The sequence below is a fragment of the Equus asinus genome, chromosome 17 (assembly GCF_041296235.1).
Source record: "Equus asinus isolate D_3611 breed Donkey chromosome 17, EquAss-T2T_v2, whole genome shotgun sequence".
NCBI classification, from domain to species: domain Eukaryota; kingdom Metazoa; phylum Chordata; class Mammalia; order Perissodactyla; family Equidae; genus Equus; species Equus asinus.
In genome coordinates, this window is record NC_091806.1 from 50,346,558 (window position 1) to 50,356,279 (window position 9,722).

At 55.1% G+C, this 9,722-nt stretch overlaps 1 protein-coding gene and 1 long non-coding RNA gene across 2 annotated transcripts in view; one reads left to right on the forward strand and one right to left on the reverse strand.

Annotated features, from left to right (window-relative positions):
• Window positions 1-9,722, forward strand: part of LOC106824950 (mucin-2-like) — an 86,555-nt gene that overhangs the window by 47,850 nt on the left and 28,983 nt on the right. The gene's annotated exons all lie outside the window — the stretch shown is intronic.
• On the reverse strand, window positions 877-6,481 carry LOC139040829 (uncharacterized). The gene is made up of 3 exons (XR_011495247.1): window positions 6,321-6,481; window positions 2,098-2,240; window positions 877-1,009 (listed from the first exon to the last, which is right to left on the reverse strand). It is a non-coding gene; the product is annotated as an uncharacterized lncRNA (long non-coding RNA).

Consider the following 9,722-nt stretch of genomic DNA (forward strand, 5'->3'; position numbering starts at 1 on the left):
GGGTTCCTTTTTGTCCCCAACCTCTCCAACATTTGTTATTTTTTGTCTTGGTGATCATAGCCATTCTGCTGGGTGTAAGGAGATGTCTTAGTGTAGTGGTGTTATGAGCTTCTGCAGCAGCCTGGAGCTTGTTTTCCCAGACTCGCAGCTGTGCCACCATGTGGTCCAGCTGGATCTCACTTGCTCCCTTGGGGCCACTGTGGGCCCATGGATTTTCCCACTGGACCAAGGAGCAATCACTCTGGGGCTCTGCATTGTCGCCGCCTACTCGGTCAGTCCTGCTGGATCTCACTTCTCCCCTCAAGGCCACAGCAGAGCTATGTGTATCTAATGCTGCAGCGGTTAGCTTCCCAGCTCTGCTGCATCTCCTCCTAGGTCGCCCAGCCTTTGTGCTTGGTGGGCGGGGCCCCCCTACTGAGTCCTAGCCCGAGTCACTCCCTGGGGCCTCAGTGGGACTGTGGATGTTGTCTCTGGTCCACAGAGCAATCACTGGAGGCTTAGGGCTGCGCTCACCTGTTTCCTCAGTCATGCTAATCCACACAACCACCCATGGGGCCGCGACAGTGCTATGAGTGCTTCAGGCGGGTGAGAGTCGCTCATGGGTAGTGGGCTGTCTGGGTGCCAGAGAGTTCTCACCTATCTCCACCTCCTCCCTGGGGGTTGTCCATCCACCTTCTCATGTGTAGCAATGCGGTTCTCTCATGTGTCCTCAGGTGCTGTCTGAGTACCCTCTGTTGATCAGTTAATGTCCATTTAGTTGTAGTTTGAAGAGGGAGACAAAAAGAAAACCGCTTACTCTGCTATGTTGTTGACGTCACTCTCCTTGATTTTTTTTTTACAGCAAACTAATTCCAGAAGGAAATGTTCTTAGCATGTTAAGGGGTAGCTGTCAAAAAATTGCAGCAAACCTCAGACTGAGTGCCGGGACTCTAGAATCACTCCCGCCAAAGTCAGGGAGGACAGAGGCGGTCTGCTGCCATGGCTTCCAGACCTCGGGGCGCTGGAGCTTCTGCCAAAGCAATAGAGCAAGAAAAAGGAAAAGTAAACATCAGGACTGGAAACAGAGGAAACTGTCCTGATTGAACGAGGAGACTATTATCAAGATGGAAAAGCCAAGAGAATATATGGCTCTGTTATTTGGACCAATTAGAGAGTTCAGCACCCCTGCTGAATACAAGATTAATGAAAACACACACACAAAACCAAGCACTTATTTACACCAGTAAAAACCAAGTAGAGAATATAATGGGAAATTATCTCATTAACAGCAGCCATACAATTATGTAGATTCCTAAGAATAGATCAAACGGAACATGTCTCAGGCCATTCTGAGAAATCATTAGATGTTTCTGAAGGACAGAAAGCAAGCTCGTACTAAATAGAGGGGTGGATGAGCGTGCTCATGAATGGGGAGATTCAACTGGGGAAATAAGGTCGGTTCTCTGCAAGCAGCAGTAAATCCATTGAGATGCCTTTCACAATCCCAGTAGAATTTTTAAGGACTTGGCAGGCTGCTCCAGCAGCCCACGTGAAGGGCAACGAGCCAGAAGAAACTCAAGTGTTTCAAAGAAGCACAAGGTGGGGAGGCGGGTCTCACCAGCCCTCACGACCAGTAAGGTGGCATGGACCTGGTGCAGGGATGGGCCAGGGGACAGGTGGAACAGACCCCACGCTCTGATAAATACTGCGGTGGGAAGGTCCTCCCCATCCACAGGGCGGGTGAACCTTCAGTCAATGGTGCTGGGACAGTGGTTCTCCAGGTGGACAAAATCACATTAGGTCTCCACTTCACACCCCATCTAAAATAAGGTCCCAAGTGGAGTAAATAGCTAGACGTGGAAAGCAAAACCTTTAAACCTTCTGGAAAAGGGCTGGCCCATTGTTGAGTGGTTAAGTTCGCACACTCTGCTTCAGCGGCCCAGGGTTTTGCTGGTTTGGATCCTGGGTGTGGACATGCCACTGCTCATCACGCCATGCTGTGGCAGCGTCTCACATAGCAGAGCTAGAGGAACCTACAACTAGACTATACAGCAATGTCCTGGGAGGCTTTGGGGAGAAGAAGAATTAAAAAAAAAATGAAATTGTCACAGGTGTTACCTGAAGGTCAATCTTGAACTTCTGGGAGAAAACAAAGGCATAATGTTTATCACCTCAGGATGGGGAAGGATTTCTTAACCAAGTCACTGAAATCACAAGCCGTCAAAGATGCAGATATTTGACTCCGTCACAATTTAACAATCCTGTTGGAAAAAAGTGCAACAAAGTAAAAATACAGGCTGAAGAGCAGAAGAAGAGAATTTCCATGCCTGTGACTGGGAGGGACCAGAGATCTGGGGAATGCCCACACCAGCCAACGTAAGGGGGGCGAGGGGTCTGAGTAGGCACGTTGCAGGGCGGGAAGGGTGAAAGACAAAATAAGCCACAAGCAAAAAGCTTGAGACCACTGGGATCCAGGGGGTTGCAAGTGGAACCGACCAGGGGACCCCATGTGTTGGTCCCAGATCTGTACCAATGCCCAGCTCTGGCAGGTGTGTGGAGCAGCAGGTGTGTGCACAGACCCACCCTGATGAGAGCGAGAAACCGAAGACAGCCTACCTGCCCATGGACAGGGAGACGGGCTAAACCTGGGCACGTTCATTCCCTTGAATGTAACAGAGCAGTTAAATTAGCATTGTGTGCACCAACATGGATGAACTGAAAATTCAATATTGAGTCAAATGCAGATTTATGCACACACTGATTCCGTTTCTATGAATTTTGCATATGATGGATAATATATTACACGTACACCTCAAGCTTAAAATTATAAAAACCTTTGAGAACCATGGAATTCAGTCTTGCTGTCGTCCCTGGGGTAGGAGGGGAGGAGGGTCTGGGCAGGGCACCCCGATTCTATCTATAAGACTTTGTTCCCTGCTGGGCAATATCTCAAACAGATATGGCTACTTGGTAATGTTAGCTACAGCTGGGCGGTGGGTACCTGGTATCTATTTATCATTCTCTGTTCTTTACAGTGTGTTTGAAGTCATTCCCAGGCAAAGAGCTGGGAGGCGGTGAGTGTGGGCTGTGCCATCCAGTGTGGGATCCTGGGGCTGCAAGGTGATGGGCCACAGAGAACATGCCCCAGGGGAAGCGTCAGGACTCAGGCCGCTGTGGGCAGGTGGCAGTGGGGGGCTGTGGACTCTCCCAACTGTTCCAGCGTGGCCCTGAGCCCTCCTCTCCGCTGTCCAGCTGGGCAAGGCCCAGACAGTCTGCTGTGTACATTGTGGTCAGTCCCTCCATGGCCTCAGCTGGCCAGGCTGACACCGGTGACCACACACCGGTGACCAGAGGCCAGAACAGGGTCCCACGGCTATGACTGGCTCTAAGAATCTCACGCATCAGCCCGACTTTCAGGGAGAAACTCCCCTAATATTTGCTGATGGCGTCAAATCAAATCGCATCTGTTCAGGATTTTGGTGGCCACTCCCTGCGCTCCACCTGCCTGCCGGGTCCCTGAAGGGAATGAGGGATGTTCTCCCTTGTGGAGTGAGTTGGAGTCGATTTCTCCACTTTGGTTCCTGTAGACTGTTGTGGGCTGAACTGTGTCCCCATCAAATTCACATGTTGGGGTCCTGACCCCCAGCGCCTCAGAATGAGACTGTGTTAGGAGATAAATAAGGTCTTCAAAGAGGTGATAAAGGTAGAGTGAGGTCACTAGGGTGGGCCTGATCCAATCTGACTGGGGTCCTTATAAGAGGAGGAACTCAGGACACGGACACCCACAGAGGGACGACCATGTGAGGACACAGGGAGAAGACGTGTCTAATGCCAAGGAGAGAGGGCAGACGAGGAACCAGCCCTGTGACACCTGGATCTCGGACGTCCAGCCTCCAGGACTGGGAGACAATCAACGTCTGCGTTTGAGCCTCCCCATGTGTGGGACTTTGTGACTCAGCCCGAGGCACTCACACGGTCAACCCTGAGGCTACACAGGGAGGGTCAGAAGGGGAAGCTCAGCAAGGGCCGTGGGGTTTCAGGCCATTGCCCATTGGCAATCCCCCTGACAAATAAGTGGCAATCCTTTGTGAACATAGATGCAAAATTCTAAGCAAACTTTTAGCAAATTGAATCCAACAACATATGAAGATCATGACTGGATGGGACTTATTCCAGGAATGCTGGGTGGTTTTAACATTTCAAATCAGTCTAATTCACAACATGACCAGGCTACAGAAGAGAAACCACACGATCATCTCAACAGAAGCAGGAAAAGCATTTCACAAAATCCAACACCCTTTCCCGGTAAAACTCTGAGCAAACTAAGAATGTGAGAGAACTTCCTCCACCACCCAAGGGCGTCTACAAGAGCCTCGGGCTGATGGACGCTGAGGGACTCAGTGCCTTTCTGTGACGCACCTGCTTTCAGGCGTCTGTTTATCAAAACTGATCAAACTGGCACTTAACACGCGCAGTTTACTGACTATCGATTACATTTCAGTCGAGCTGTTTTAAAATATTTCAGATTTGAGCTTTTAGACAAAACTTTGTCCTGCATTCTCCAGACCAGTAAATCATAAGTGTTTTCCTTGTTGCAACACAAAATCATAGCCATAATTTATAACGGCTGTATGCTATTCAAGATTGTTTTAGCAATGAGAGGTTTGAATCAATCATAAACATACATTCAAGCCCAAACGAGAGCAATGGTAAAAGGTGACGTGTGGCTGTGGAGGTCTCGGGGGCGGGTTGAAGAGGTGGAGCCTGGGGATTTCAGGGCAGTGGAGTCGTGTGATACTGTGATGGTGGACTCGTGACAGTGTGCGTTTGTTAAAACCCGTAGAACTTTCTGGCACAAAGGGCGAATCTTAATATGTGCAAAATAAGAGTCAATTAAGAGGTTGCGGCGTCCCAGCACGGTTGGCAGAAACATGACAAAACAATCGAACTGTGTTACTAATGTGTGAAACAACCTCACAGAGCGGCTGGGGGAGAGGGGCCGCCTCTGTTCTGGGGGCACCACATGGGGAAGGAAGAAGAGTTTCCTCGCCTGGGGGCGATGACATGACCCAGGAACCTCTGACTTTCTGTTACTCATATTGAGTTTCTGCACAGAGCCACAGTGACCCTCTGTGAAAAATGGCCACAACATTGTCAAGTGGTGGGCAGCGTGGGCTCGGGGCAGGGAGGACTCACTGGGACCATTGGCCAGCTCTGCCACGAGTTCAAGGAGCTCTTTCACCCTCTCTGATCCTTGGTTTCCTCAGCTCTAGAATGGAAGAATGTGAGTGCCTGCCTCCCAGGGCTGAGGAGGGCTTTAGTGGAGTGGGGTGATTGAGCACTCGGCCATCAACTGCACGCGATGAGCCATTGTGAGGTGGGAGCTGTGTGGACTGCTGCAGAAGGCGCACCCCACCACCCCGAGAGATTTCATTTGTTTGTCCACTCACTCCCCCATCCATCCATTCAGCCAACCACCAATGCATCTACCACGCACCCGCCCATCCACCCATCCACCCACCCATCCACCCATCCATCCATCCGTCTTCTAACTATTCACCCATGTCTTATCATCCATCCATCCATCCAAACAGACGTACATATGTTCTTCTGTCCATGCATCCATCCTTTCATCATCCACTCAAGACCTGATCCACCCATCCATCATCCACCCATCTACCTATCCATCATCCCTCAATCCGTCATCTACCAATCCATCCATCCCCCTATCCTCCCTCCCTCCCTTCTCCATCCCCCCACCCATTCACCCACCCAGAGGCAAAGTTATGAGCACAGCTGCTGTGAAGTTGGCCCACAGAGGAGCCCATGTAGGCTGCCCTCAAGATGCTCACAGCAGGAAGGCCAACAGTGGTGAGACACTCTGGCTAGCATGGCGAGGACAATGGTCAGGTTAAGGGCGTGACACCAGGGCCAGGTCTGGAGGTGGGGTGACGACATGGAGGTGCCTGGTCTCCTGAAGTGCAGTGAGGAGCCTGGCCCACCGCCCGCTTGCCAGGGCCCGAGGCAGAGGAGCCCAGCCTGCTGACTCGGCTCTCCCCCCACTCACCCAGAACAAATACCTCTGTCTGCTCAGCCACCTACCCTTCCCACAAGGACAGGGAAGGAGTCAAGGGTCCACTCGTAACCCTTGCAGGCCAGGGGGAGGTGATTTGGGGCCCGGCCCTGCACACCCCCAGGCCTCTCAGAACCTTGGAAGGGGCAGGAAGTGGGCCTGCAGCCACGTCTGTGTCTCCCTTTCTGACATCTCAGGGAGGACACTGGCGGGGGGAGGGGGCTATGGCTGGTTCCATTTGCCCGCCTTCAAGTCCCCAGATGCTCACCTGCCAGGGACTCTGTCCCCGTGGCTGGCCGAGGCTAGGGTCTCCCTCAGGATCTGGAGGGACTAGGAGCCCATGGCTTCTCTGGGCGCACCCTCCCTCTGCCCACCGAGGCCAGGTCGGAGGCTTGGAGCTGCCGTTGGGCCCAGGGTCTGAGAAGAGTCTACACACGTAGAGACTCTTGCTCTTTTTCCCCTCCCATTCCTTCTCGTCCCCTCCACCCCTCCTCCTCCACTCCTCCTTTCCTCCTCCCCCTTCCTCCCCCTTCCTCCTCCTCTCGTGACTCTTGTCCACACTGCCCTCTCCCGTTCCTGATGACTCAGGGTTTGTGGACAGCTGCAGTGGAACAGTCATTTTAGGCTGAGTTTTGTGACGTGTTTGTGGCCTCCTCCCTGTGGTCAAGGTTGTAAACTCGTGTGGTCCGTGAGAACAGTGTCTTGTCAGGGTAAATACTGGTGGGTGTGGGGCCTGGAGGGGAGGCCCGGGGTGCCCAGGGCCCTGTGCATATGGGCAGTCAGCCCTTCCCCTGCAGCCTCCAGGGGGACCCTGTCCTCATCACCCTGAGGCATCATGTCCTTGTTGCAGAGAGAGACACCACTGGGCAACTCTGTCCCTGTGGGGTGGAGGGGAGAACGGCTCCAGCTACAAGGAGGACAGGTGCGCAGGGCGGACAGGCCTTCCCCGCCTCTGTGCGGGTTAAAGGTGATGGGTGGATGTGTACGTGGGTCAAGTGTCCACAGGCCTATTCAGGGAATTTCCAGTTTATTTCTGTCCAGCGTGTGGCGGAGCCTGTGCCCCACTGACTCACTGGCAAGGGGCACCCTAGAGACCCCTTTTGGGGTGAGAAGTCCAGCGGCTCTGAGGACGGACCAGCCATCTGATGGTGGAGTGGAGCCTGAGAAAGGGGTCCCACATTCTCTGCTGAGGGCTGTGGGGCTACTGCTGTCACTGTGGCCTGACGGAGCCCTCACCACCACCTTCCGTCTGCTCCCTCCCACCCGATGTTGGGTGGACTGACCTTGCTGCCCACCGGAGCCTCCACCTGAGACACTGTGATGAAGGGGTGTTAGAGTCAGACCTGTGGACCTCGGGTCACCACCACTGCCTCACCCAGAGGGGCAATAGGGCTGACCTTCTCAGACCCCAGGAGGACGTCAGGCTCTCAGACCCAGGAAGGACCCAGGTTCTCAATGCCAGGGGAGATCCCACCTTCTCAATGCCAGAGGAGACCCCATCTTCTTGATCCCAGGGGAGATCCCACCTTCTCTATCCCAAGGGAGATCCCACCTCCTCAGCCCCAGAGGAGATCCCACTCCCTCAGTCCCAGAGGAGATCCCACCTTCGCTGTCCCAGGGAGATCCCACCTTCTCAATCCCAGGGGAGATCCCACCTTCCCTATCTCAGGTGAGATCCCACCTTGTCTATCCCAGGGGAGATCCCATCTCCTCTATCCCAGGGAGATCTCATCTTCCCATCCATGGGAGATCCCACCTTCTCTATCCCAGAGAGATTGCACCTTCCCATCCCAGGGAGGACTCCATCTTCTCAATCCCACAGAAGACCCCCACCTCTCGGACCCAGGGTTGGAGAGGCTGTGCTGAGCGTCCTGGGTGCCCAGATTCCTCTGATCCCCCCAGGTCAGAGGGAGCCTGGCATGGAAAATCTCTGCCCCTTGGTGCCCTGGACGGGGCCCCTTCCTGAGTTTCCCCAGGGCTCAGTGCCAGCCTGTGGAGACCCCACGGCGAAGTGGTGTAAGGGCCTGCTGGCCTTGTGGCTTTGGTTTCCTAATCCTTGCTCCTCCTGGCTTGGGCCACATGCTTGGCATCCCTCATGTGCCCAGGTCCCTGGGTCCCTGGAGGGAGGACGGTCCCTGGCCTGGGGCTGGTGGCACAGCAGCACAGGACGAGGGGTGAATCCTGGGAGCGATGGGATCAGGGCCCACAGTCCTGGTCATCCTCTCAGACCCTGGGGGACTTCCCCCAAGATGTCCTTGCCCTGCTGGGAACTGCTTGGAACTGTCAGGCGGCGTGAGAGGCCTCTTGGTCCTGGGCGCTGTCACTGTGGCATGGAAGGCCTGTCAGCAGAGGCTCAGGCACAGCGCTCAGGGAAGGCCCAGGGGGTGCCAGGCCAGGGCTCAGATCCCAGCTCACACTTACTTCTGGTCGCTGCTTCTGCATCCCATGCCCCCCATCCCCTGGGCATCCCCATTGTCCAAGGTCTCAATAACTGTGGAGATGAATCCCTTCCTACTCACCCCTGCCCCTGCAACTTGGGGACCACTGGATTGGAATTCGAGGCTCCCCCCACCATCTGAGCTTGCTGTCCACTCTCTCACTGGCCAATATCAGAAGCCAAATTCAGGATGCGTGTCTGTTTTCTGGAGGAAGAAAGTGTAGGGAGGGGAGGACCCCTGACCTCAGTTTACCCACCCGGTGCCTGGTGGGGCCTGCCTATGCACTCCTAGGCTGGTCACGCTCTAGGGTGGTAGCGAGGGCACCATGGCTAGTGGCTTCCAAGGTTGGGGCAGGTACAAGTTCAAATGCCACACCATGATTCCTCAGGGCATTTCCAGACAGGTTTTGGGCTCAGCTCGAGGGTCTGAGATTCATCAGAGGCCACAGCTCCTCTCTTTGGGACAGGACCCTCCCACCGTGAAAGGTGTGGCCCCGGGGAGCCCAGGCAGGCTGTCCCTGCCCTCCAGCCCCCTGTGGCCAGCACTCCGCTCTCCCTACACATCCTGGGGAGGCTGGGGGTGGGCGGGCCTGTGCTCGGGGTCGGGCCGCCTCCCTACCAGCAGCAGCCCTGAGGCCTGTGCCTGCCCATGGCTGTGTCCGGAACCCAGGCCCCGTTCCCCACGGGATGGCCACTTGTGGCCTTGAGCCAGTTGCCCTGTGGCTCCAAGGACCGATTCCATAAAGCGTCCCCTGGCTGGGTTCCCCAAGTTCTGATTACAGGTAATCCAGGGACTGGCTCAGCTTGGGGAAAGGAGGGGATTAGAGGGTGGGCCGGAGCTGGGGGCTCCTGATGGAGCTCAATAATCTGCCAGCTGAGATTGTCCTGGAGCAGAGCCCATGGGGAGACGGGGTGGCACCCGGAGCCCCACAGGAGCCCACACCCTCCCTGCCTTGGGGGGCTGGGTGCAGGGAGGGCAGGACCCCTGGTTGGGGAGGCTGGGGCCCAGGCGATCTCCCAACCAGGCTGAGCAGCTGGCGCTGCCCGAGCTCCGTGGGGCACTGGACCCCGTGGGCTGGGGGCCGTGCAGAACGGCAGCCTACAGGACAGGCTCCTGGCAGGATCTCCCGCCCCAGGGCCTGGACCCGCTTGTAGCGGGGAGGGACGAAGTTCCGAAGTTCAAGTTCCCTTGGGCGTGTGTCGGAATTGGGGTAATTGGGTTTTCCGCATCCT